Source organism: Mustela lutreola, chromosome 3 (assembly GCF_030435805.1).
Source record: "Mustela lutreola isolate mMusLut2 chromosome 3, mMusLut2.pri, whole genome shotgun sequence".
Lineage (NCBI taxonomy): Eukaryota > Metazoa > Chordata > Mammalia > Carnivora > Mustelidae > Mustela > Mustela lutreola.
In genome coordinates, this window is record NC_081292.1 from 134380446 (window position 1) to 134405717 (window position 25272).

Here is a 25272-nt window from a genome sequence, read left to right on the forward strand (position 1 = left end):
ATGTCAGTAGCTAGTATTGTTCCCACCATCAACAGGCAAAATACCACATCAGAGAAGGGCTAAGAAACAAACTGTACCTGACTAAACTGACCACATCAATATTCTTCCAATAATATGGAATTGGTGCCAGATTGCTCTTATGTTGGCATTTGGATTCAAAATCAATAATTTTATTATGAAATTTATATCTCATGAGGATAACACTGTTATTGTTCATCAAAAATTCCTCTTAAAAATAACTCTCAGAATTTAATTGAATGTTATTTCTAATTTATTCATCATATATTAACAGCCCAATGGTTAATATTTTGTTATGTGAAATATACATACATACCCCTCTCTTGTGAAGCTAGAAAAAAATTAGAGGATTATAGACCCGTTGCAGTGTTTGTCTTTGGGTAATGGAATATTGTTTATATTTTTCTTTTTCTTCATCTTCTATTAAAAATGTACTTGTGTTATTATTTAATGGAAGATGAAAAACACTGCCTAAATGCACATATAAAAAATACTTTTGGGTTGCCTGGGTGGCTCAGTGTAGCATCCAACTCTTGATTTCAGCTTGGGTCATGATCTCAGAGTCGTGGGATCAAGCCCCAAGTTAGGCTCTGCACTGGGTATGGAGCCTGCTTAAGATTCTCTCTTTCCCTCTATTTCCCCCTTTCACCCATCCTTTAAAAAAAATAAGAATCTTAAAAAAAATCACTCTTAAGTGAATACAGAGGTCCAATCTCAGGGTGCTTGTGATATAATGGCCAATCAGCATTTAGTTCCCTAATTGTGGATTTTTTTTTTTTCCCCTATAGCCATATTGAGTCAGAGTTCATTGCCTGAGTTCAGTACCAACTCATGTCTTCATGATCTCAGGCTTCAGGGTAGAAAATCAGCCACGGATACTTTAGGGCAGGGCATAAGTACCAACCCTACAGCCAGGGTACAGATGTTAATCAACTAGTCTTTTCTGTATAAGAGTCCTGGGGCCATCAGATGGGAAATACACAGTAAGGCACTTGACCAAAGAATTAAGGTTACATACCTCAAGGTGAATTTTGAGCCAGAAACCAGCTTAAAGTCTTTCTGTCACACTTTGATTCATCAAAAGCAAATTCTCCTGCCTTGATTTAGCAGTGTTGCTAAGTCAACCATGGTACAAAATTGTCAACTAGGACTCTAGAAAAAAGCAACTTACAGCCAAAGTAATGGAACACACATTCTAATCACTTTTTAGTATCATTGAATTTGTAACCATTCATTTTCCTCCCAAGCTTCTGTCTTCGTCTCAGACTGAACAGAGGAGGCAAAGCCAACACAGCAGAGCTGTTATGAACTGGACTCTATAATCAGAGAGTTCTAGGTCCAAATCCCATTCTACCATTAAAGAGCCGTGAGCTGGTAGATACCTAAACCTCTCAAAATTACCTCCTCAGACTGTTATAAGGGCAAACTGAAATAATGCACAAACAGTGCTTAACTCCATAGGGACTGCAGAGGAAACAGTCAGTAAAGTCTGTACCTAATACCTAATAATATTGATTGTTCTCCCTCTTCATCTTTTCCTCTGTTTTCCTTGCTATTACAATATATGGATCTAAGCAGCAAATGCTATTGAGGTAAAACCTTCCAAAAATATGTGCTTTCTTATTCCCATAATGTAAAGAGAAACAAAAATAAAAATGTGTATAATAGTTTTCAGATTGTGAGATTTTAGTGATTTCAGAAATTCTGCATTCCAACAGAACAAAGAGCTGAAAGGAAATCAGTGTATTTGGCAAACTGTTTTCTGGTGGCCTACCGCTCAGGCCTTCTGTGGGCAAACTGGCACCACAAGGAAAGAATACTTTGACTGATTGCCAGATGTGAGGGCACAGTGCTCGGCAGCCCCCCCAGTGTAATAGTGAAACTCCTAGGAGCTACCAAATCCTTGCTTTCCCTCTGACACACAGGATTCAAGTTGACTTGGAGCTCCAGTTATCTCATCTCAAAATGTAAAGGGAACACCTTGGGCAAGTGGTCTGGCCAAGTTCAGGTTCTCCTCTCTCTATCCTTGAAGTCTGTATCTAAAGCAGGTCAATGTCAGTGTCCCCTTGGACCGCAAAAGGAGCAAGTCACCTAAGGTCCCTACAAGCTTTGGGCAGCTAGGGTCAGACCAGGCATCATACGTCCTCTCCGGACCTTACTGTACCTCATTTCTCTCTTCCCTTTGTCTGACCCTTAGCCTCTCAACTGTGCAAACCCAAGAAAGGGGAAGTCTAGGCCTCATTGTCAGATACCATCTTATTTCCTATATTCAGAACCTCCAAAGGGAAATGTAGCATTGGTGGGCAATAATGTAGTGTATATTATTGAAAGAGAAACCTTAAAAACTAAGTCATTTCTTTTTTTTTTTTTTTAAGATTTTATTTATTTATTTAACAGATCACAAGTAGGCAGAGAGGCAGGCAGAGAGAGGGGAGGAAGCAGGCTCCCTGCTGAGCAGAGAGCCTGATGTGGCTCCACCTAGAACCCTGAGATCATGACCTGAGCTGAAGGCAGAGGCTTTAACCTACTGAGCCAACCAGGTGCCCCAAAACTAAGTCATTTCTTATGAAAAAGGAGACAGAAGAGATTTTCAGAAAACAAATTACTTTCCACAATGTCATTATGTTCCTTCTTCACTAGGCTCATTTGAAGGGTAAGTAAGTAACGCCATGAAGCCAGTGTTGGAAATACATTAAGTCATAGAACTGAAAGGGTGTAAACAAATGATGTGCATCTATTAAAAAATCTCTTGGGTTACAAAGGACAGTACTTTAAAGGTTAACCAGGATACTTTACTAATTGGGGTCTTCTTTCACCTGTCAGAATACTTTGCCATACACTATACCAAATGTCTAAGACTATGAATTATCACTGCATCTGTTCTGTGATCTGGAGAATATCAAGGTTCTCAGATTCTTTTTGTCAGTGAGATAAAAATGTAAAATTCTGGGTTTCTTGTGAGGTTTAAAAAAAGAAAAAGTATATTCACTTCCTATTCAGGTTCTATTTTCTTAAAAAAAAGTTAACAGTTGCCTTTACCCAGCCCTTACTTTTCCTTTATTGTGTGCTGCATTCTATTGTTAATTAGCCATAAGAATGTTCACTGGGGAAACATTTGATGAATTCATTTTTCAGAATAAAAATAACTTGGTACTATTAAAACTTGTATATAATCAGAGATTTGGAGTCTGTTAGATGTGCTAGGAGCTCTTAAACCTCTAATTCAATGCAGGATTAATTCTGAAATGTTCTTACACCAAAGAGCTAAAATTGTTTTTACGCAAGTTTTGAGAAATGCAGGGATTTGGCCATGATTAAAGCATCAAAGAAAAATAAGATAAATAAATTCTAAATACATTTACTGATTATAAAATTACTATACACCTAATCTCTTCCATTGAATCCTCCTCAAAGATTCACCAGGTTAGAGGGAAAATCACAAAGGAGAATTATTAAGGAAGAATTGTGGAAGTACATGAAAAAAAGGGCACATACACTGAAGTAAGAAGATGAGCATTTTGATAAGTAAGTTACTTCTAAAAAGGCAATTTACTTTTAAAAATATTTACCAAAAAAAATTTTTTTAAATAAATAAATAAAAATCCTACACTGTTGGTGGGAATGCAAGCTGGTGCAGCCACTCTGGAAAACAGCATGGAGGTTCCTCAAAATGTTGAAAATAGAACTGCCCTATGACCCAGCAATTGCACTATTGGGTATTTACCCTAAAGATACAAACGTAGTGATCCAAAGGGGCACGTGCACCCGAATGTTTATAGCAGCAATGTCCACAATAGCCAAACTAGAGAAAGAACCTAGATGTCCATCAACAGATGAATGGATCAAGAAGATGTGGTATATATACACAATGGAATACTATGCAGCCATCAAAAGAAATGAAATCTTGCCATTTGCGACAACATGGATGGAACTAGAGCGTATCATGCTTAGCGAAATAAGTCAAGCAGAGAAAGACAACTATCCTATGATCTCCCTGATATGAGGAAGTGGTGATGCAACATGGGGGCTTAAGTGGGTACGAGAAGAATAAATGAAAGAAGATGGGATTGGGAGGGAAACAAACCATAAGTGACTCTTAATCTCACAAAACAAACTGAGGGTTGCTGGGGGGAGGGGGTTAGGGAGAAGGGGGTGGGATTATGGACATTGGGGAGGGTATGTGCTTTGGTGAGTGCTGTGAAGTGTGTAAACCTGGTGATTCACAGACCTGTACCCCTGGGGATAAAAATATATGTTCATAAAAAATAAATAAATAAATAAATAAATAAATAAATAAATATATTTACGATTAACACAGTCCAAATCCATGCCATTGTTAGGATTTCAGCATGTCCTGGGCCAGGAGATCATAAATCAAAGAGGGAAGGCTCTTCACGCAGAGACACATCAACTCTAAGAACAACCATTTTTCAATTGTCAAGTCCCTGTGTACAGTTTCATGTTGTTATGAATTGAATTATGCCCCCTTCCAATTCATATATTGGAATCCCAATCTCTAGTACCTGGAACGTGACCTTATTTGGAAATAGGGTTGTTGCAGATTAATTCATTAAAATGAAGTCATACAGGACTAGGGTGGGTCCTTAATCAAATATGACTGGTGCCCTTATAAAAAAGGGGAATTTGGACACACAGACAAAAGAACAGCAAGTGAAGTTTGGAGTTACACTACCACCAGCCAAGAAACTACCAGAAGCTAGGAGGGAGGCCTAGAACAGCTCCTTCCCTAGGGCCTTCAGAGGGTGATGGCCCTGTTGACACCTTGATTTTAGCTTTAAGATGAGAAATAAGTTTCTTTTATTCGAAGCCATCTTGTTTGTTAGGACAGCTCCAGCCAACTAAGGTAAGTATCACATTTTTTCCTTACTCTTCCGAATTTTTCTTTCCCTTTCAAATAACACAAAGGTGTCAAGTCAAGTAAAGAATCATAAAGCAGAGGCATGGCTATGCAGACTGTGCATTCACTCCACTTCCTTCACCCTCTCACCCTCCAGCATATCCAGATCTTTAGCCGTAATGGAGATGATTTCCACAAGTGAAACTGCTTGCTGCCTTTCTCAGCCCAGGCTTTCTACAGAGGGAAAGAAAGCAGTCAGTCTTCTCTATGGGCCCCACTGGGTATCTGGCTATAGTAAGCACCCCTTTCATCATAACTTTTTCTGTCTTATTAGGTCAGTCATTTCAGAAGGAAATAGGCCACTTCCCCAAGCAACTGCCCCCACCTTTACCAAAAGGTCTGAAATTCTCTCAACAAAATAAGAATCTTTTCTCTTTACACATCAAATAAACTGTTCTCTCTCAGCGTGCACGCGCACACACACACACACACACACACACACACCACACAAGCAAAATGGCCAGTGGCATCAGAGTGTGATTGGTGCTCTGACAGGATGTTGAAAAAGTGATATGTGAATAGGCTAGCACAAGTTTTTGAAGAATAGTGTGTTTGAAAGACAGATATATGGAAAGCTCTACATAAGTACAGGGGAAAAAACAGAAAGTAAAAGATAATTGTGTTGTACCTTCAAAAGGAATTCTGTTGCTTGTTGGTGGAGAATATTGAAACTTGGGGACACTCAGTATGTGTGCCTTCTAGTTGAGGTCTCAGAACTTTGACCAGAACTTCTACTGCAAATTGGCCAACTTTTGTAAAAACCTTTGTTTCTATTACTGTCAAACACATTGTAAATTCATTAAATGGCCCAAGGCTTTCCCACTGATTCTCACTCTCTTGTAAGATTTGATAAGTGGAGTGTTTGGGGCCAAAACCTCTCTGCAAGATTCTAGGTTTGGGAGGAAATGTACTGGTGATTCATCCTCTTCTAAGGTGATAAAGTATTTTATTAGGTACCAGCAATCTGATGACCAGGTTACAGTGGAAGTCAGCCTCTGTTCTGAGCACATAGTGAAGGCAGATCTTTGGGAATGCCTTCAAACCCAAGGCCTCCAACAGACCTTTGACTCAGAATGAGAAACCTCTGGTCATGCTGTCTACTTGCTAGGACTGCTTTCTGCCTTGATCTTTATTTTTCTCCATTCTGGACATCTGGAAATACAGAATATGGCTGAGTGATACTGCGTTAAGTGAAAGACACCATAACATACAGAAATCAAGTCTACAGATAATCTAAAAAGCATATTTGGACAATGTTATGGGATTCTGTATTATTTTCCTTTCTCCCTGTAAAAATAATCCTTTCCATCTATTGAGAGATGGGCAGAGGATGAGGGGAAGAGAAGCATAAAGAATTTAAAAACTGGATGACCTGATCCTGAACAACTGAATGTATTGAAAAAGTAAGCATTTCAGAAAGCTTTTGTTTGGAAGAATAACATTAGTATTTAGCATTTTAGAGAACATCAAGATTTCTCTGCTTTAAACTACTTCCTGGTTTCAAGTTAGTTATCAATGTGAAGTAGAAACCTGAAACAATTTAAAGTATGCATTACAAAATATAATACTTTTTAATAATATGAATATCTTCCAAAAATTAAAGTAAAATAGTGTTTCCCAGTTCCACTTTTTAAAAAAATAGTGTGTTCCTATTGAAACAATGTCTACCCTTCCACCTCTAAAAATTACTTAAAAGCCTTTGGCAAGATCAAGAAGGTCAGTCCTATGATTTCGGGCATTGTGGAACACATATCCCATTATTTCTACTGAAAATAACACACTCCATTCTGAAACTCCACTCAACACATTTTTAAAGTAAACTTTTGAATTTATTTTACAACAACTTTAAAGAAAAATTGCAAAGATAGTACAGGGAGTTACACATACCCCGCAGCCACTTTTCCCTGCTAGTAACATCTCACGTGAGTATGGCTCCTTTGTTACAATTAACGAACCAATATTAACACATCTTTATTAACTGAAGTTTATACATTTCTATTCAGATTTCTTTAGTTTTTACCTAACGTCCTTTTTCTTTCTGTTCCAGGAACTCATACAAGATACTGTATTTCAGTCATTCTATCTCCTTAGACCCATCTTGACCATGATAGTGTCTCAGACTTGTTTTTGATAACATGCATAGTTTTGAGGAGTACTGGTCAGAAATTTTGTAGAAAGTCCCTCAATTGGGAATTGACTGATGTTTTTCTTATGATTAAACTGTGTTTATATGTTTTTTTGGAAGGAATACTGCTGAGGTAAAAGTGCTGTTCTCATCACATCATATCAAGGGTGTATGCGATTGGGGTCCCTGGGTGGTACATTCAGTTGTGTCCGATTCTTGGTTTTGGCTCAGATCATGATCTCAGGGTCTTGAGATCAAAGCCCACAAAGGACTCTGAGCTCCACAGGGAGTCTGCTTGTGATTCTTTCCTTCTACCCCTGCCCCTTGATCCCTCTCTCTCTCTTTCTCTCTCTCAAATAAATAAACACATCTTAAAAAAAATAAAGAGTATATGCTATCAACATGACAGTAGGTTGAAATCACTGTTGTAGTTAAGACTCATCACCCAGCTGAGATGGATTTGTCAGGTTTCTCCACTGTGACGCTACTCTCGTCTGCCCCCCCCCCCCCTTTCTATCTTGTTCGCTGGAAAGATGCCCCTCTGCATAGCCCACAGGTAGGGAGTTTTGCTCTACCTTCTTGAGGTTAGAGTAACGACCAAAATTATTTGGAGTTTCTCTGCAAGAGAGATTGGTCTTTTCTCCCTCATTTGTTTATTTATTCAATCATTTCTTTGCATCAGTATAGACTTGTGGAAATTTATCTTACAGTTTGGATTATAATCCAACCCTAATTTTTTTTTTTTTTTTTTTGCTCAAATTGTTCTAGTTTTTAATCACTGGGAATTCTTTCAGTTGGGTCCTGTGTCCCTTTGACACACCTCTATTATTGTGCATTGTTTTGTTTTCTCAGCCCTTTCTTACTTTCTGGCACTGCAAGGTGCTCTAGCCTTATCTTATATATATTTCTAGTCCTAAAATCAGACATTACCCCAAGCTCTCATTCCTTTTATTGGTGAATGGTATGAGAAACCAAGGTCTGGGTATTTGGTCTCCAGCCTGGAGTGTCCTTGTTTTGGGCCCTCTCAGCTGACTGAGCAAGGAGACATCTCTTTGTAAATAATAGCCCATGTAAGTACACATCTCTATAAATATTTGTACATGTAACCATCTGTAGTTATATTACACTAAACATGAGTTCATACTGACATCTCCGACTCTAATCTATTACTACACAGATTATTCTAGCCCCTTCCCCTTGCTTGTCTGTAACCTCTCATTTCAACAGTGAGAAATCTGAGTTTGATGGGTCATTATCCATTTACTTCATTGTTCAATTTCAGTATACATATATAATGGTATTAAAATTTTTCACTTGTACCCCTGTGAGCAATGACTTCATCAACTAGAGTACAGGGCTTATGTATAGTTTCCTTTGCTTTTTTGGAGTCTTACAGTCCCCACTCAATTTCAAAGTACATAAGTCAGTAGCATTTCCTCTCACCCCATGCAGTGAGGTTGTTTGCAATACACATTGGTTGTGTTGTTACACATTTGTAATACAGTTACATTCTTTTGCCACATTGCACATTCTATCCTGAGATCCTCAGACCCCCTAAATGTCTTTCATTGGGATACATTATGGTTCACTCTCTATACTGTAAATATTGATGGATTTTGACAATTGTATAGTGACATGAATCTATTATAGTATCGTACAGAAGAGTTTCATCGCCCTAAAATATCCCTTGCAAATCGCCTGTTCAGTGCTCTCCTTCTCTCCCTTATCCTCTGGCAACGACTGATCTTTTTAGTTGTCTCTATAATTCTGCCTTTTTTAGAACTTCATAATTGAAATCTTTTAAGTATTTAGCCTTTCACACTGACTTCTTTGACATAACAATATGTATTTAAAATTCATCCCTGTTTTTTTGTTGCTTGATAGATTATTTCTTTTTATCATTGAATAGCATTCCATTGTATGGATGTTATCACTGTTCATTTATGCATTCACCTATTGGTTTCTTCCTTGGTTTCTTCCATTTTTGGGGTGGTTATGAGTAAAGCTGTTCTAGATAGTCACGTGCATATTTTTTGGTGGACATGCATTTTTTAATCACTTGGGAAAATAGGACCAAAATCGCTGGATCATATGGTAAGACTATGTTTAGCTTTGTAAGAATCTGCCTTCTGAAATGGCCAAAACTTTCTGCATTTCTACCAGTCAATAAGAGCCTGTTTTTCTACATCCTCAACAGCAGTACATTGTCATGTTTCATGTCTTTGGACAAGTCACTTTAATATGTGAGGCCTATTTCCTCATCTGCACTTAATGGCATGATTGTAGATAACTGAGAGTTTCTTCGAACACTCAAGTTTTATTCTTTGCTTCCTTTTACAGTCTCAGACACTGACCCACAGGCTCATTAACACAGTATTCTTTTCTTTGGCCACCTTTCCTCCTACCATTACCACACCAAATTTCCTTTGTTTAGTTGTTAGTACTCTTTCCAGACCACTCCTTTAAGTACAACATGTAATTTTCCTGGCTTTTATTATCTGCACATCATTTTCCTTTGTTAACTTGCTGTGTTTTCATTTTTTCACATCAAATCTAATTAGAAAGAATTTGCTTTGTCTAAGAGTAATTAAATTTTATCGGGTCAAATTAAATTCAAGTCAGTGGCCTTATAGTTTACCTAAAAATTATTGAAGACCACTTACTAAAATCTAAACTAAATTCTTTTCCATACCTTCATGAGGAAGTCTTCATGAACAGAATTTAGGGTCTTGATCAATTTCAACTTTTAGACTACTTTCTTTCTAAGGGACAGATCTTAGATGCTAAGAAATTGAGCCTGAAAAACAACAAACCACCAAAGGGTGTCAGGATATATTTGATAAACTCTTTTCTTTGCTACTAAATGTATCTTGTTCCCTTGAAAGAACTAAATATACCTACCTTATACAGTGAGCAATTTTCTCTCCAAGGAGTATTTTACTCATTCAAGTTCACCACAGGTCAAGCAAAGAACAGTCCTAGTGTAATTCATTTTTCTTCCCACAGACATCCTTAACTGCTTCAGGATGTATGACTAATTAGAAAAAATATACAGAACAGGCACAGTATGTGACACATGGTAACCACCTACACAGGTTACCATTGTGTTTCAGTCACACAGATTGCCCTATGAGTCATTAACTTTTATAAAAAGTCTTCAAAATCAGTGTAATAGCAGGGAATGCATATGAAAGCTTTCAGAACTTCAGGTAAGCCAAGTGATAGCTAACAGGAAAGCAGCATTTCCTTCTTACAGGGAATAACTACAAATCTAAGGATTATATATCCAAAATCCAAAAACTAAAACTGTCTCTAATGGGCAACTCTAATGATTTTTCAGTCCCACCCAGATCTTGAAGCAGACGTCTAGGTTCAGGGGCCTGATGGCATGCACTGCCCCCCAGAACACATTTGCCATTTCATTTATGACTATAAAGTTACTCCATCTGGGCAGACACATATTCTTGGCCTTGTCGGTGTTCGAAGTTCAGCAAGTATTTATTGTTAAATTAGAAGAAGGGAAACTAGATGGTCTTTGAATAAGGGCTTAGAAGATCTCATCTTTGAGTGAAATGTATGACTGTCCTATAAGCCTGCCCCAACAAGCATCTTAAGGCAGGTTTACATGAGGTAGCATGCTTATCCAATCTGCCCACTCTGGGTGGGCCCTAGAACTCGAACAGCTAGAGTATGTCAAGATATTATCAGGTGTAATAACACCTGGAAGGGTTTTATATTCAAACTTTATGGAATAACAAATTTATAACTAAGGAATAACTATATTTGCAAATTACCACCGAGTTTACTTAAACACAAGATCAACTAAAAAAGGTCTTCAAAAAACAAAAACAAACACAAAACTACAAAAGGTCTTCAATATTTCCTTTATCTACTAAGGACTTAATTCTTTTAAATAAACAAAACCTCCTTATATGCTTCTTGGATCTAAATTTCTAGGTTTCTAAATTGTTCCACATAGTGGAATTCAAATTGTCTAGTTTCCACTGATATTTTTTTGTGTGTCCAAGTTCTTTTCCTGGAGTAATAATAAATAAATAACAAAAGAAAATTTTCATTAAAGACCTACCATATTTGCAGAATCGTTCTAAACTCCTTATGTGTCTGAGCTCACATTTCTTTCATCTATCAGGACCTCTATTTCTGTTTTCCAGGACTTTCTCATCAGTCTACAACTGCTCAATTTTAGACTTTAAAAGCTGTCTTATCAGGAAGGAGTTTCCTTTAGTGTTCTCTGATGTGGGTGGGGAGTTAGTGATTGTCTGGGAATGGCTGCTCTGCCTGTGTGGCCTTGAAATCTCTAAGTCTCTCTGTGTGTGTCCTACATGCTGACTGAAGGAGTGAACTTCTAGAATGTAACTTTTAAAAGAGGACTAAGTTGGAGTAGGTTTGCCCATTGCATGTGAACATGGATTATACAACCCTCCCTGTGAAAGATCAATAATAGAGCTACATGAGAAAAATCATGATTACTACTACAGAATATTTTATAATGGTCTATTGTTAATTTCTCATGACCTATTTTGTGCTCATTATTGGTACAGGCAATATATGTACTTTGTGATACCTAATTTAGCCACACTGATACCTTTTTCACTTCTCGTCTCCTAGATATATTCTACATAGATGGGATTCTGGATAACAGAGTTCCTGCTGTCCCTTACTATAAACCACATTATTGATAGAGAGTTTACTCCTTTTAGAAGAATTCTATACTTGGCATTAGGGATCTCAATTTACAATCTGTATCCTCTTTGGTTCAGAGAGAATATAATTACTATTTTTAAATGATTAACACTTGAGTCTACTATGCTGAGGGTTTTATATTCATTATTCCCATTAATCCCCATAGCACCCCCATGAGATGAATATTGTTCTTAGTCCAATTTGACATATGATCAAAGTCTGATTTGATAATGTTAAATGACTCAGCTGTTAAGAGTTTGAAAGCAGATCCGCTGATACTGTAATCTGGTTTTTACAGTATAGTTGTGTCTTATACCTAGTGTTCATGCTAAGAAAACAAAGCGATTTACTTGTTAGATGAAGGCAGATCCTAACATTCTTCCTGGTCATGTAAAATAATGATAGAGGAAAATGGGGAAGAACAAAAGAAATCCTTGGTCTTCAGCAGCAGCCACAGAGATCTTACAGGTTTGCTAGGGTGGATATAAACACAGCCATCCAGTTGAACTAAAAATGTTGCTTTGAGCCAAGGTAGTGTAGTCTGAATTTCAATGCCTATCATACTGGCTTGTGCATAGAAGACACCCAATAAAACATTGAATTGAATTCAGGTATGTTCCCCAGAATAGCTAGCCTCCATATGAAAGGAAATATAATAGAATTACCTAACCTTTGGATTACCATTTTATGGTTTGCAATCTGCTTTTGAAATCAGCACATACAGCTTGTAAAGTAGCTAACAGTGATGTCACTGAGCTGCTCTTACTTCCTGGTGTTTAGAGAAGGTACTGTGTTACCCTAACATACAACAGTTTTTTCTTTCAATCATCCCAAAAGCCCACGATATAGATAGGTCAATCTTATTATTCTACTTAGTGATAAACACCAATATGTTTAGTAGTAAACACATTTAATAATGTGTGGCAGAGATTTGCTTCTAATAATTTGGAAAGTTGAAAACTAAGCAGGGAGAGGTAGCAAGTAGTTGGCACCTCATATCTCATTTTGTTCTGAGAGAATTCACTTTGGTGAGCCTTTTAAATGTAAGATATAGGTATAGATGAAGACCCATGTTTTCATAAAACTCTGGATTATAAAAAGTTGACCCAAGTGCTGCTACTTCAAACAGATTCTTTGAATTTTTAAAAATTCTATAATTGGGAATATCAGCAGAACTTTGCCTCTGGAGGATAGAGAAATCTCCTCCCCAGTCTTGAGTCAGACTGTCTTAAAATCAAGAATATCTTGTTCTTGGGAAATTTGTGTGGTGTTTGTTTGTTTGTTTGTTTCTTTTCTTTTTTTTTTTTTTTCTGGATTGCTATTCATAGGATTCTGGAAGCTGAGGCCAAGCTATGACAGGAGGGACTTGCAAGTCTCACGCTTTCTCCAATCCCTCTCCCTCCTATTGCAGGTAAGGATCCTATGATGGGGAATTGACTTGAGGTTCGTGCCCTGCTGCCTAGACTGATCTGTTAATAGCACAGGTTTGTGCTAGTTAAGACAGAGCAACCAGGATTTTGAGAAATAGGGAGAACAATTGTGATGATCTCTTCCAGGCCACTGTGGTCACATTACACACAAGTGGGTGTGAGATGGGTAGGTGGGATCTTATCTCGAGAAAGCAGATTGTATTACCATCAATCATTCCGGTTTCAATAAAACAGGTCTGACTTCATTTAAAACAAGAACAAGAATAACAACAATAAATAGCTGATCTTAGACAAGAGTTTGGAGATATTAAGAGGTTCTCACTGCTGAGATTGAGCGGGTCTCTACAATACCAGACCCTGTGGCAGTTGGTCAGGGACTCTGCAGTCCAACTGGGTTTTCAGGTCCTAAAAGTAATCATTGCTGAGTGCAGCTGTTGGTTACTCTGCATAAGACTTCAGTTATTTCCAGGTCTTCAGTGAAATCTTACTAAAATCATGGACTGGTATTACTTTTACTAAGAGGAATTAGCAAGAGCAGAGCCATCCCTAGAGCTAAAGAGGAGGTATCAGAGGTGATCACCTCACTCGGGCCTACCCCAGCATCCACAGGCCTGGGTAGGAGCTCAAAGGAGACATGTACATGCATGACCATATATTTAAACATTATGGATCAAACTACCTAATTGTCTAGAGTATGTCCCATCCTCCTACCTTGCCAAATATATCTTCTTAATAGCCTAGAGGGCCAGTTCAAATTTAAAATTCTCTTCCCCCTTCTCTATCTTTTGCCCACAATCCTTCCCTTTTTCTTCCCACCCTGGCTCTGTCCCATAAGAGAAGGGATCTTGTTCACCCACGCATGGATATCCCAGGCCACACTTCCGATTTCATACACATTCTCACAGCAAATGGCTACCTTAACTACTCCTTGAGCCATATTCACATGCTGTAGCTGCAGAATGAAGGGCCTAGGTTTAAAGCTGAAGTCTCTCTGAGCAGATGAATCTGAAGTCTTGGTTATCCAGAGCATAACCTAGAAGGAGCAGGAGGCCCCAGTGAATGCCTTACCACCTAGAGTGGAACATGGGTGAAGGAGAGTCAAAGAAGAACCCTTACCTAGTTCTAAGAGCAGGAATACCAGTAGAGGACAGTTTTCCCAAATGACTACGTCCTAAGAGTAAGTAGCAGCAAAATCAACACTGGACTGGGAAAAAAATTATATATATAAGATCATATCATCTGCCAGAGAACATAAGATGATCTTAGATGTAGCTGGGGTGGACCATGAGAGGGGCTTACTTCAAGCAAATCTGCCATTGGAAGGTTCAACTGTAAGATTATAATTTAGAAATAAAGTGATGTATTCTTTGAGTTAGATGATACAGGAACAGGTCACATCCACAGTGGATTTCTACTTTGAGTCAACATTCGCCTACTTCCCCAGTGTGGGATTACTGACCCTATCAAGAAACTCCTTGCCTCACTCTCATGATTTGGGAATTTTTCTGGCCATTTTTAATGCTTCTTTTCACATAACATGTGACTAGTCTTATACCTCTAGACTCCTACTTCATATATTCAAGAATGGGTATTATATATTGAGCACCTAGATTGTACTGGATGCCTTTTTACTCACAGTAGTCCTCTGTGACAAAACAACACAAATAATGACTAGGCTCTGTTGAGTACTTCCTGAGCCTGTCACTATGCTAAGCTCTGTACATCTATTTGGATATTTGCTGTTACCACCACATCAAGGAGGAATGATCACTCCCATTTTATAAGTGAGGAAACTTCTCAGAGAACATTACATGAAGTGCCTAAAGCCATTAAGAGTGAAGCTAAGATCTGAACACCAGTCTGATTCACTCCATGTCCTTTTCATTGTACTGGGCTCATCCTTTACTTTGTAATATATTAATTTAGCGGGCATTCTTTTTTTTTTTTTCTAAAAGAAATAAATCATTATTTATAGTTATTATTCTCTGACCCATACGGTGTGGTTGTCCTGGGAACATCACAGCTAGCGAGAACACTAGAAGGAGCATCTAGTCTGCTATTGTCACTGTATAGTCGGGAGGACAGAAGCTCAGAGGCATTCAGTGACTGGCTGAAGGTCTTCCAGTGAGCTGTATAGAACCCTAACTCTTTATTTTCTAAATTCTTATTTTTGCTTTTGGGGGTTTTGATTGTTTGCTTCCACAACTATTTTAGGGGCCTAAAAGAACCCAATTTGGCAATCCTCAAAATTTACTAGGTTCTCTGCATCACCATCTTTTAACCTCCATATTTCAAGAATGAAACCCACATTCTCTAAATGACAATGTAAAATCTGAATTATAAGTCCATAGCTAAAAATTCAGGAGCTGGACAAAATCTACATACAGATGGAGTATCACTTTTCAAAAGGTAAATGAAATAATTTTGTTATCATCAGAAGACTAGTGAAGTCTAGAATATTTTTAAGTGAATAGTACTTGAGTTTTACCAGAAAATCTTTATTCCTATTACGTGTAGAGCCATACAGTTGCCCTATGAATACATTACTGAAATGAATTATGCTACTTGCTGTGATTTATAAAGCAAGAGATAAAGTGTGGCAAAATTTACTTAGCTTCACTGATATAACCCATTCCCCTATCTCCGGCAGTAATAAGCTCAAATAGAATGGCTTATTAACCATAGATCAGAAGGCTAACATGTATAGCAACAAAACAAATGCACTAGATTAAATAAGGAGTGAGCATTCATTAGTAGTTCAGTCTTGATTTCCAAGTATGCTGCTGTTTCTACCACATCATTATCAGGCAATAATTGTTATGTCAAAGAAAATGGGCGGGATATGCTCTGTACTTTTTGCCATTCCAGAGGGTGAATATGCCATAAGGAATATAATAAGGGACTAAAAGGATTAGGTTGGAAGAAAAATGGCTCATTAAAGAAGATAGAAAGAAAGAAAGAAAGAAAAAGAAAAGAAAAGATTAAAAAAAAAGAAGGAAGGACATGTACAGACCACACACGTTTTTTAAGTAGTATGTGGTTTACTATTCAGTGTTGCTCAGGCACGATATCAGAATTTTCACATGCCAGGGGCCAGAAAACTCAAAGGGTAAGTCGGTAACCAGCTGCTAAATTCAGCTTATCATGTGCCTGGTAACAGGAACCATGGAAAAGATATTAAGTTGTCTCACTACCTACCTTCCTACCAAATCACTTCACACCTATCTATTGGCTGTACATTGTATAATTTTATCAGCAACCCATCTTCCAGTATTTATTCAATTTACTTTGAGGATAATCACAAACAGCAGTTATGACTGTTTACATTTCTAAAAGTTCAGTTGAAGCCATTAGGATGTCCCCAAAGCAATTTTTTTTCATGAATATGCCATATTTTTTTTCTTTTGGAAAGTATTATAATTTATCCCTCTCAAGAAACTAGCAAAATAAATTTCTATGGATATGTGTACTATTTTCTGGAGATATTAACAACCAAAAATAATTATAAGACTTTTTATTTTACAAGAACAGTACAGTGTACTGTCACTTCAGTCAAATAGAGAGCTATGTGGTCTGAAGTTTCAGAAAAACCACAATCTTAAAATATCCCCTATTTAGGTTAATTGTAGGCATTGAAGAGGATCTCAGAGTGAAATTGTATAGAGAATGAACTAGAGAAAAAGTAAGGCATGGCCTTTTAACTTTCTTGAAAAAGACATACATTCAATGGGAGCTCACAGCCCGAACTTGCCTTCACAAAATCTCTACCTGACATCCCACAGCTACTCCCAACTGTCATCATTTTCCTACAGTCACATTGGAGGAAAGGGCTCTTCCTCCTTATGTCCTGTGACTCCCACCTCCAATCACCTTTGTGGAACTTTGCACTATTGATTATTTAATCTCTCTGCCTACCACTGTATCCTCAAACTTGTTTCATTCAAGCAATTATTTGCCTCAGATTTTTTCAACAGGATTTAAACATGCCCAAGTCTTTTACAGCTTCACACACACACACACACACACACACACCCCATTCTCTTATCCTACTCTCCTTAACAACCAAGCTTTGTGAAACCTTCTTCCTTTGTTTTCTCATTTCCCATTCACTTTCTTCCTTTTAGAAATTGGATTCAAATATTTCAAATATGTATATATTTCTCAAGCTACTCCAATCTGATTCCCACTCTACTGGAATCACTCTTTGCTGAGGCCCCCAGGGACCTTCGTGTTGCTAATGCCAATAGCCATGTTCAATCTTTGTCATATTTGACATCTCAGCATTCAACACCAGCCAGTTGTCTCCTCCCCTGCTGAAGTGCCACTGTCCTCTCTTAACTATTCTCTAACTTCTCTACTGCTCCCTCCCAGTCTCCTGAGCATCTCTTCATCTTCTACTCATGTTTAATGATAGACCTCCTCGCAGAACTGTTTGCCGTTTTCCTCCTTTCTCTTTCACAACACTTCCTCTCGAGGCACCAGAATCACCCTATGGGTCATGTACTACTTGTGCGAAGACCACTCCTGGCATATATAGCCCCCCTGGACCAAGGTGTGCAGTCCCGAACAACATATCCAATTGACAGTTTAACATCTCTATTTAGATAAGGCACAGACAACTGAAACTGATCATGGCTAAGTCAGAATTCATTTTCCTATCCAAATCTTCTCTTTATCAGTGTTTCTTACTGAAAAGTGTATCCCATACTCCTTGTTGCTTCTGCCAGAAACCAGGGAACAGGGTTGGACAAAAACACAGACAACAGCAAACCATTTGTTCAACATTTGTTTAGTGGGTGTGCTAGTTTCCTAGGGCTGCCATAACAAATGACCACAATCATGGTAATTTAAAACAACAGAAACTTATTCACTTAAGATTCTAGAGGTTTAGACATCTGAAATCAAGGTGTCACCCGAACCATGCTCCCTTTGAAGACTCTAGGTAGAAACCTTTCTTGCTTCTAGTTTATGAAGGCCCCAGGCATTCTTTGGTTTGTGGCTGGGCAATGAATCTCTGCCTCTGTCTTCACGTGCTCCTCCCCTTTGTCCCTGTAGTTTCTATTCTTCATATAAGAAAAGCAATCACTGGATTAAAATCCATGTTAAATCCACAATGATTCTACCTCCAGATCCTTAATTAATATATCTGCCAAGACCCTGTTTCCAGATAAGGTTGAATTCTGAAGTTCTTGGTGGAAATGAGTCTTTGGAAGTGTTACTTAACTTACCACAGGGGGAAAGGAAAGGAATGAATTTCAAAACTAAAAAAGTATAAATAGAAACTTATTTGCTTCCTTAGTTAATCACCCCTATGTATAACTGATATCCTCAATGTGCCTTCCACCTGTAAGAGAAGTTTTTTCTGTGCCTCATCTAAGGTTCCCACTTCTTCCTAATTGCATATCCAGGGATCCCCTAAAGTTTATGGGAATTGTGGAGTCAGGGGAAGAGGAATATTGCCTGGTTTGGTCTCTCCCTAAGTCCTGATAATGAGGAAGAATGCCAGTGGCTGAGGACTCTGGCCTTGGAGAGCTATGAGTAAAGGTAGATGAGAGCAAACCCCATCCTTCAGCAGCCACAGGGACCAACATGGTATCCTACTCAGTGGAAGCAGGTATTCAGGATGAGAAATAGGAAGTACTTTCACACCCCTAGTGATGTGTGGGGACATCCCCACACATATAGATTCCTGTAGTTGAGTAAGCCAGGCCTATAGCTGTTTCAAGCCCCGGTCCCTCCATAGGTGTTAAGCCATACAAATTAAGATTGTATTGCACTTGTTCTGCTGGGCACTGCTTTGCTGCGTACTAGCCATGAGATGTCTTATGAATGCTACATGCTAGGCATCTCCCCGGGAGGAACATGGGCTTAAGAACACGGAGGTGTTTCCCAAGCCATAGAATCACCATCCTTAAAATTTGGCCCAGAACAGGATAGAGGCAAGGTCTACTCTTCCAGTGACCACCACTAGAACCAGAGCAGAGGCCTGACATGGGGATTCATAGGGAAGAGGCAGCCCTTCCACAAAACTGTCTTGGGTTTTCATGTCCTTCCTGGCCAAAGACTAAAAGATCAATAGCTCTGGGGCTCAGTCTACTAGGTTCACACCTACAGCCATCTATTGGGTACTTACTATTGTTTCATAGAGCCAGAATCACCATCTTACTCCCCTTCCTTCCTTCCTTCCCTCCAAGATTTATTTATTTGAATGGGGGAAGGGTCAGAGGGAGAGGGAGAGAGACAATCTCAGGCAGACTCCCCGCTGAGCATGGAGCCCTACACAGGCTCTATCCCATAACACTGGGATCATGACCTGAGCCAAAATCAAGAGTCAGACATCTAACTGAGCCACCCAGGGGCCCAAAGAGTCACCATCTTCCTAACTCCTTCTGTCTTCCCCATGTCATTATTCTCCTGGGTGGCATCTCCCCTTTGAAAAATGAGGTGTCTTCCCTTACATTTGCCCCTTTAAGGGAAGCCACCTTAGTGATTGGCTGGTGATTTCCTGTCTCCATTTATATTATGATTTATTGTTAATTCATTTCCTAAAGAAAAGAAAGCAAGCCTTCAGCTTACTATCTGGCTGTGTGCCCTTTTTCCTAGGGCTCACAATGGATCTTAACCAAATTACTGATAGAAAAACTGGAAGCATGGCGACAAGGAAAACATCAAGAAGAGTCCCAGGCTTTTATAACAGAGGGCCCATTCTGTTGTCATGGTATTTTTGTAGTGAGGATGTAAGATTCTTCTGCTCCCTCTGGTCATAAACACCCTGGGTTGGGCCCAAGTACTGATTTCCTTTCCCTTGAAATATCCTAAGTTGGAGTAGAGACCTAGCAGGGCTGTGGGGATGGTTGACTTAAAAAGTACTATGCTGTTGTCTTAGCTTTTTACATTTTGTCAGAAATCAGCAGCAATGAATCTGATGCTATCCGTGGCTATTGGTTGCTTGTTTGTCTTAGTTCATAGCTTGAGCCATCCCTTTGTTTATTTTGCTTCTTTTTAAAAGGCCCTCTTTGTGATCTTAGGCACTGTAAGTAGATGGAGTGGAACCAGGAGTTAATGTGTAAGGTTTTTCATGTCTGGAGAGTTTCATTTCAAGCTAACTTTGGGTCACATGTGCACCAAGTTCAGTTTTTGTTTGGATAGAATGCTTCAGCTTGGACAGAAAGAACAGGAAGTAGTACATTCCAGCCCCCAGGCAGCAGCTTCTGCTTGTCAAGACTTTCTTGACAATAAGGTCACAGACATTTAGTAAGGGCGGCTCTGGGAAGTCATTTACAAATTATGCTAAGAGCAACAACAACAACAAAAAGGTTTATTATTAAACTAGGAACTATATGAGCAGACTAGCAGAAACCGGTTGTAAAATGAGTTTACCACCAATCCAAGTATCAGGAGACTGTGCCTGTTAGAGAGAGAGAGAGAGACCTCAGGAGGGAAGGAAACCAAGGCCGGAATTGGAATCATCCTCCCTGCAAACCAGCTCCTCGAGCAGGAACATGGAGGAGGAGAAATAACAAGTGCCTCCCTGGTTGCGAAGGTTGGCAACCAGGAGACAGAAAGGAAGAGTTGCTCTTCCTTACACAGGAAAGCACATTCACATTCCAGCCATGCAGCAACAGCTGTCAGCGCCAGGTTAGTGCTTTCAGAATAAGGAACCAAAGAAGGAGGCCAAAAAGCCGGGCTGCAGCTCCGCTGTTACAGATATACCTGATAAATACACACATTCAGATTAGAGAAAAATGATCACTTCTGGTCTTTCCTCAAGTCGGTGCTTAACAATTTCTTGGAATTAAGAACCTGCTGTCTGTTTCTTTTATTCCATCTCCGAGGAGGTCCCCGCATACAGCGTGTAAGGATGCTCTCCCGGAGAAGTCACCCTGGATGGGCCGGACTGAACCGTGGGTTGCCATTCTCGTGAGCCTTGACCCCTCTCCTGAATTCACAAGAGGCAGTGACAGCACTGGGGAAAAGAGGCAAATACCATCTAGTGTCCTGATGGTGACTTTGTGCTTAATTTAGCATGGCCCATTTTCTCAGTTATGCTGGAGGATAGCCAGATGTCAACATCTTTGGAGAAAAGGGATGGTGGATAATATAAGCCACTTCATCATCCTAAAACTCCACAAAGAATCTAGAATCTGCTTGTACCTGAATCATGCATTCTGACCAGGACAAGAAATCATTCACAGGGTAAAATGGAAACTGTCAAGTTCAACAAAGCACAGCTGTCTTGGAAGTTAATAAAGTCTTATTGATGTTCTCCCCCCGCCCTTAAGACAAGAAGGGATAGTCTGTCAAATGAGATCATTTATAGTCTCAAAGTTACCCAGGTCACCCTTTCGTTACTATGCTCAAAAGATGGTAGCCTATTCTTAAAGGCACACAATCTCCATCTAGCCTCCTAGCATGTTGCTTTGTTATTAGTAATGCCATTTGTGTTTGAGCTAGGAGGAAATCCAATGTCAAATGAAAGGGGTTTCTCCTTTTCATGAATTAGCCTTTCTTTTGCCATGCCATCAGAAAAGTGAGGACACTGCTAATTTCCCAAATCTTTTCCAGGCTGGCAATGAATGATTCAAGTAAATCACTGGATGCCTTTATCTCTGAGTGACTCATGCTATTGAGAGCCAGCTTTATGGGTTTGAAACCCAGCTAAGTTCTCAGTGCCTCCTTTGTCTTCTTATATAGCACAACTAGGTTTAAGGAAACTCAGAAGTTGTTCTTGAATTATCCAGCTTGTTATTAGATATATCCCATAAAATTTTATCTGCTTTCTTGATTGGCTCTATTATGCCTGCATGATATTCTCTTTGCAATTCTGAAATATAATCTTGACATAATGTTGCAAAGTTAGGACTATGCTATGGCTCCATAAGAAAAGCATGTTTTTTTAAAATAGGTTAACAAAAAATGAATTTGAATAAATGTATTATTTTTATTAACCTATATATTTCTTCCTTCAGTAGCTGACTTATGGAACATGTTTTGTTTTTAAAAGAAAAAGAGGGGGGGGTGCCTGGGTGGCTCAGTAGTTAATGCCTCTGCCTTCCACTCCGGTCATGATCTCAGGGTCCTGGGATGGAGCCCCGCATCGGGCTCTCTGCTCAGCAGGGAGCCTGCTTTCTCCTCTCTCTCTGCCTGCCCCTCTGCCTACTTGTGATCTCTGTCAAATAAATAAATAAAATCTTTAAAAAAAAGGAAAACTCATTTATCATCTTCTCTAACTGAACTTTTTCAAGATTATATAATGTGTAGGAAAGTATAATTAATTGCATTTGAATCTAATATTGTAGATAATAATTTCTATACAAAGACAGACTTGAGGATGGCAAAGATGGGATTTAGCCAGATGTTTTATTAAAATAAAAAGGCTAAAATCCAAAACTTTTTCTCAAACAAGGTAAAAATCATCCCCACCCTTATTAGAAAAGGAAAAAAAAAATCAATTTCATATTAAGAGTGTGTCTTTTAGGGGCGCCTGGGTGGCTCAGTGGTTAAGCCGCTGCCTTCGGCTCAGGTCATGATCTCAGGGTCCTGGGATCGAGTCCCGCATCGGGCTCTCTGCTCAGCAGGGAACCTGCTTCCTCCTCTCTCTCTCTCTGCCTGCCTCTCTGCCTACTTGTGATTTCTCTCTGTCAAATAAATAAATAAAATCTTTAAAAAAAAAAAAAAGAGTGTGTCTTTTATTACAATGGTTAATGGATTTGAACCCTTCAGTTTGGAGTTCCCAGTTAACAATAATTGTCTCCTAATTCAAGACTTGCTTCCTCTGAGTGAGTCTATGAAGATGTAAGGATCCTGCAGATTTGAAATCAAACAGAAATTTCAAATGATCTTAAAGATCAGTGTCATCTTCTCATTAAGTAATATTCCTCATGTGTTTGATAAAATCATGTTTCAAGAGTGAACAAGCAATATGAAGTTAGTATTCCTCCAATCCTTTCATTTCGTAGATCAATATCAAGTTCAACTGAAGAGCCATAAAGATAAGTGCTGTCAACTTGGTAAGCTGTTGTCACAAACACAAGGACTAACTTACCCAAACAGGTTTTATGATCCATGAAAGCCAAAGGCATTTGTTACCCCTAGTTGTAAATAAAAATACTGTTGTTGCTTATTATCGTAAAACAAATATCAAATATTAACATTTAATTATTGCTGACACTTGTCAAGCTCTTTGAGACTCTGATAGTAATAAATGTACCGTTCATTCAAGAACTTGAAATGACGTATCTAATACTTTTAACGTATAGCTTGTTAAAGCTAAAAATGTTCAAAATGCCTATAAGAGTCAAATTAAACAACCTTTATTTTAGCAAAAACGAATAAGGAATTTTAGAGTACTTAAGCTTAGACAAAAATAGACTTGTGTTTCATCTAAGTTTGGGTACTTACCAACCACATAACCTTAAGCAAGTTATTTATGCCCTTTGGACCTTAGTTTCCACATATTAAAAATGGGATAATGAAACTTACTTTGGAAGATTACTTTGCAGTTAAAGTAAGAGAACATTTATAAAACAATTACTACATCTTGACACATGGTAGATATTTAAATTGCTAGTAGAATTTACTCTTTGTAGAATGTTAGTATTATTGTTAATGAGATACTACCTGGTTATACTGGTTGATGTTTTTAAACAAAGTATCTCCCTAAAAATAGAAATAAATTGCCCCCTGATAATACAGTCATTCAGATAGGAGAGCTAATGAAAAATCAGCAGGAGTGGCATCACACCGTTCAAAGATCTCCAGGAACCCGAAGATGGTGCTTGTGAGACCGAGACTTTTTTTGTACGCTGCTGTTACCTCTCAGGTTGTGAAACAAGCTATTCACTTAAAGTGCTCTGCTTTTCTTATGCTCTGGCTTCTTTGCCTAAAATGGACTTTACTGACTTATGTCAACCATGTAGCATCGGGGGTAACATAAGATGAGACAGATGCACAAAGAAGAAAAAGGATAACGTGAGATGACAGCACCTTGGTCACTGAGGTTCTGCAAAACAGGATGTTCTTTCCACACCACCTCTTCCTCTCATTCACTGGGGATGATGAGTTAAGTACTTTGAGGATTGGCAACTTATCATCCCAGAAGAAACTTGGCATGTCCATGAACCAGAACCTGTATATGTGTTGAGCTTGCTTTTCCTTCTTTCTTTCTTTCTTTTTTTTTTAAAATAAACCCGGTTTATTTAAAAGTCCTTGAAAGAACTAACTATGTGAGAAGGAAAACTTAAAATTACTATAAGAACTATTAGTATAAAGTTTCTTTTTAAGAGCTGTAATTGTTAAGGAATCTTAAATAGCACATGGGAAGAAATCATAAAGATGTAGCAATGATAAATCAAAAGATATTGGTATCCAAGAGTCTCAGGTAAGGCATACTTCAATATTCAGTCAACACTTGACCTTCATGCAGCCAAAAAACATTTGCTAAGTGGCTATTATTTACAAGGTACTATGGAAGCCCTATGACATACACTAATATGAAGTAGTCTGTAGAGTCTATAGTTTAGCGGTGGAGACAAACATTGTAAAAATGAATAATTTTATTTTATAATATTGCAACGTGAGTAACTTTGGTGGGCATCGCATTATAGCACCACTAAGGGAGGGCACATAATCTTTCTTGGGAAGTATCAGAGGAGAATTCTTGGCAGATATAACATGAGATCTGAGCTTTAAAGTTTGATTAGGAGATAGCCACTGACTCTCTCAGTCAAATAAATAAAAAAGAATTTTAAAAAAGAAGGATTTTAAATGTTTTGTGTGATGAAGAGTTGAAGAGATTTATGCAGAGAACAATGAGAATCACATTTTCATTTTATTTTTTTATATTAGGTTTTTATTTTAATTCCCATATAATTAACATACAGTATTATATTAGTTTCAGGTGTACAATATAGTGATTCCACAATGTCATACATCACCCAGTGCTCATTACAAGTTATTGTAGAGAATGGATTAGAGAGGGAAGAGGAAACAATTAGAAAGCTGTTGAATCGGTTCAAATAAGAGATGATAAAGACTAGAACTAGATCATGATAGTAGGAATGAAGAAAGGGAAGTTA

At 38.4% G+C, this 25272-nt stretch overlaps 1 long non-coding RNA gene across 2 annotated transcripts in view; it reads left to right on the plus strand.

Annotated features, from left to right (window-relative positions):
• LOC131827018 (uncharacterized) overlaps window positions 1-22393 on the plus strand; it is a 66897-nt gene extending 44504 nt beyond the window's left edge. The window contains exons 5-6 of one of the 2 annotated variants that reach the window (XR_009351852.1): window positions 13094-13176; window positions 21031-22393. This is a non-coding gene — a long non-coding RNA (uncharacterized LOC131827018). Of the gene's footprint in view, window positions 1-3432; window positions 4133-13093; window positions 13177-21030 lie in introns of those variants that run through there. The other variant, XR_009351853.1, reaches the window with a different exon arrangement.
• Window positions 22394-25272: the final 2879 nt, after the last annotated feature.